Here is a 4,308-nt window from a genome sequence, read left to right as displayed (position 1 = left end):
TGTCACCTTACCACGCATCAGCAGGACTCCCACATTCAACACTGGTTGGCCACAAGTAACCGAAACACCTGTTTGACAGCTGCTTTTACAACAGAGCTCTCTTCCATCCAGGCATGCTATTGCTATTCCTCCTCTGTGCAGACTTGGTATTTCCAGAGCTGTCAAATTCTCCCCTTTAACAGCATGTGTAGATCTCTGGCCCTGGCTGCCTGGAAGACTGTGTCATACTGTCTGGACCAGATCCATGGTGTTTAAGACCTTTCTTTGGCAACGGTCAATCTGCTTTGACAGTTCATCGTTTCACCTCTGTGTCCAGTAATAAATGTGTAAAGGAAATGTCACTAAAGGAAGTAGTATTTGCCTAAGTGCAGACTGTGACAACTGGGGAATATCAGCTTCTACATATAGTGTATGCCCAGTACGTTCATGTGTGACTCATTATGAGGTGGAATCAGGAAAGTCTCCTAAAGAAACCATGCAGAAAAGAAAAGAAATAGTAACAAAAAACTGAAGTGAGTAGCATTCCTCTAAACAAACAGCCGTGTTTTTACCTGTAGGGAACAAGAGATTAAAAGAGAAGAAATGAGCCGCTATAGAACTGGAGGCCTCCATGCCATATTTCAATATGCACGTGGTGATGCTTCACGCTGGGATTCCCATACTTTGCTCAGAACAACTGACAAAAAGAGGTCTGCTTCTCCAACCCTGCTACTGCTGTGAAGGATCGCTGTCTGAGACGGCAGCTCACTTCCTGTGCATTAATCATTAGCTCCATCTCTGGTATGTGCAGCCATGCACATACCAAGGGTCCAAACTCCAAGCACTCAAGATGGTTCAGAGGGAGGAACAATCCGTAACCATAGGCAGCCTGAGGACCGACTGCATTTTGGAATGCAACCCCCGTATGAGAGCGAACACACATGTGGAAAGACACGGGAGACCTCTCAGAGTAACTGCGAGCTGCCCAATCCTCCAGAGAGTGCAGAAAAATCCGTTCAAGTCAACTTCAAAACAGCAGGTATACAACCTGTGCGTTCTGACGGCGGTTCTTTAACACCTAAAAGGTTGAAGACTGTATCTTCTCCTGGGGACACGTCCTTAACTCTGGGACCCAAAACCTAAAGACGACTTCCTCCCCAAAGCAGAGCTGGTGACAATCGGCCATTCAAGTTGGGCAGTTTCAGCAAGCTCTTCCTTCAGCTTTCACGTATCTGTACTTAGATTCAAGAGTCTGAGCAAACCCACCCTCAGAGAAGGCCTGGCCTGAGGAGCTCCAGAAACCAGCAGACACACCAGAAGCTACAGCAGAGGGGCATCTGCTGAGATACTTGTGCACGGATACAACCATGTCTGCCCTGCATGGCCCCTCATGGCACCAACTCTCATGCCCAGCAGCAGGCTGCCAAGTGCTTGCCTTGCAGCCCCCAAATGCACCTGGCAGCTGACAATTTGCTGTGACTGCCAGTGATATACTGTGGGAGCGGGCAAGGAAGAGCCCAGGAAATTAACTGGCTTTGGGAATGTTATTTATTTATAACTATTTTTTTAAATACCCTTTTAGGAGTTAGGAGGTTCTTAATACAGCGAGTGTTGGTATATTAAGCTCACGTTTCTGCTACAGAAAGGATTCTCTGGTCTAACTTTTACAGGAGATGTTTTGACAACAAAACTGTGCAGCTATGATTAGCCTGATAAAAGGGAGCCAGAGCTGGAGTATTGATGGTATGTGCATCCAGGATCTAGTTACAAAATGGGCTTTTAACCACATTCTCCCTTGTGAATTCGTGTTATCAGAGGCCATCTTAAAGAGAAAAAAAAAAAGACGACCTTTCTTTTTTTGTTTTACGTGGGTATGTTTCTTGCATTTCTTTATGTTTATGAAAAATGAGACATTAATAACCTTGACCAGAACCACACAGTGAGCAGACAGCATTGTGCAAACTTCATCCCGAGCTCTGCGCACCTCCATCAGTGCTGAGAGCGGCAGCCAGTCTGCCTGATGGGGGACCTGGGCCTGGTGCTACCCCTGTGAGCAGTCCACAAGTCCAGCAGTGTATTGAGACCTGAGGATTTTTAAAGCTTTTTGTTTTTTTTCATAATCTAATTTATTTTGAGAATATATTCTCAGAGCTGATTAGCTAGCATACTAAATCATTGCAATGCCTAACCCCAAAAAGCAACCCTGACAAACAATTAACAATAGAAGCACCATTGTGACAACAAGTGATGGATGGCTCCAGGGTGTAGCTTGGGCCTGGGCTTTGTTCAGAAGAAAGTTGCTGCTACTAAATAAAGAAATGGGTAGTAAAAGGTGAGAGTGAACAGATCCTATCTGGAATAAAACTATTCGCTCTCCTTCAGCGTATGTTTCCTCATAGCAGCGAGCATCCCAGCAGAGGCCCCAGAGCCCACGGCAGGCTAAGAGCCAGGAGCTGCCATGCACCAGCCCTGCTCCTGCACAACAGGGGCACAATGCTCTTCCACTGTAGACAAACAGAGGTTCTGCTTGTTGCAGGCTGGACGGCGAGGTGGGCCGCTGCTGTAAGCCCTGCCTGCATTCAGGACACAGCCATCACAGCTGTCCCATGCCTGCCCCAGAGGCTGCTGCACAGGGAAGGATCTCACCTTCCTTTCTGCTTGTTCCCTTGCAGAGTCTGATGATGCCAGCAAAAGCACTTCATGGATGTGCAAAAACTCTTGAGTGTTGAGAAAATGGAGTTCTTTCAGGTGCTGGATTATTAAAAAGAGAGTGCCTGGCAGTGTAAGAAAGTTCCTTTCTAAATCTCTACAACAGCATTACACGGCCATGTTGCATTGGCTGAAAGAAAGAAAGGAAACCCTCTGATTTCTGCCTATTATCAGTGTACCAAATGACAAAACCTGGGACACCATCTCAGCTAAGCAGAACTGCTGATAACTGCAAGACAAATTGCTGATAACTGAAAGACATAAACTGGCTCTGGCTGTACAGGACAGACATACATCCCTGGCACAGTGCTTTTGGGTCACAGCTGAGGGCCACATTTCACCTGCAGACATCTTCACATACATCAGGATTGCTGGATTTCTTTTTACCCCCGATGGTTTCAAGTATGTTTTTATTTCCAAAGACTACATCCTGATTCCTTCTCTTCTGACATTTCTAAGCATCGTTCCAAGAGTTGTCTTAACTTATCCATAACTTGTTGCTATGCTGTTAATAGACTTATCCATTATAACATCTCAAACTGGTTTTATGATGAAGAGATTATAAATCAAGAGATATAAGGAAGCAGTACGAAAAAGACAGGTGCATGCATACACACGGTAACTAAGTAAAGATGAGTTACCATGGAGCACTGGAAAGACCACATGGATGGAAGGTCTATGAACATCTTCAATGGCGATTAAAACGTTTTAGAAACGTTGCCAAACAAGACAAACTGCCCTTCTGTAATCTGCCCAGGAATGTTATTTTACGTGCAGTGCGCATGTGTGGCACACACACTCACTTATATCTGGGTCACAATTTTTTAGCAACAGAGTAAGAAAAAGATATTGATCAGCCCAGTAACTGGTTTATCTTTAATTTCTGAGGAGGCTCTGCCACTTTCTGCTCTCACAGAAACTTAAGACAACAGTTTGCTTAGCCCTGACCTACCCCATGCCCTGTGCTGTGCTAACCAGCCACCCTGCTGGTGCTGGGTCAGACAAAACAACTCTAGCACCGGGAGTAAAGAAAGGGCAGAAATGGAGCCTACAGAGCAGCATTTGGTGTGCCAGACCACCACAGCATGGAACGGGATGAAATTCAGAGGCAAAGTGAAAATGACCTCCCTGTTCTTTTTGTGATCAGAGGCTAACCTGCGGAGGAGATTCTCTGGAGATTTTTTCAAGATGAGACTCTTGAGACTGTTTGTACCCGTTTCTGCTCAAGGACTATTGAATCAATGTGACCAGTTGGACTAAAAGCAGCGAGCCCCTCTCCTCCTCCCCTGTGCTACTGATAGACTGATAGCTCTTCAGCAGCAGCTCTACGGCTCACAGGATGTCCTTTGCTTTGCACTGCGCTAACACTGAGGAGCCCAAGCAGCGGATCAGGACGGCACTGAACCAAGCAAAAAATAAAGACGCAGAAAACATCTGCTTTATGCGCAAGGGTGACATGCGTGGAGCACACAGATACTCCTTTACAGAAATGGAAGCGTGTTACACGGCTGCTCCGCGACTCCCCGCCTCGCCCTACGTGCTGGCCGTGTGCCCGCCAGAGCCGGGCGAACACCTCGGCACGTGCTCGCTGCAGGAGCGCTGTGTGTACAGCACACCGCC

Source organism: Meleagris gallopavo, chromosome 14, assembly GCF_000146605.3.
Source record: "Meleagris gallopavo isolate NT-WF06-2002-E0010 breed Aviagen turkey brand Nicholas breeding stock chromosome 14, Turkey_5.1, whole genome shotgun sequence".
Classification (NCBI taxonomy): Eukaryota; Metazoa; Chordata; class Aves; order Galliformes; family Phasianidae; genus Meleagris; species Meleagris gallopavo.
The sequence above is the reverse complement of the archived record's forward strand: the minus strand, read 5'-3'. Positions refer to the sequence as shown.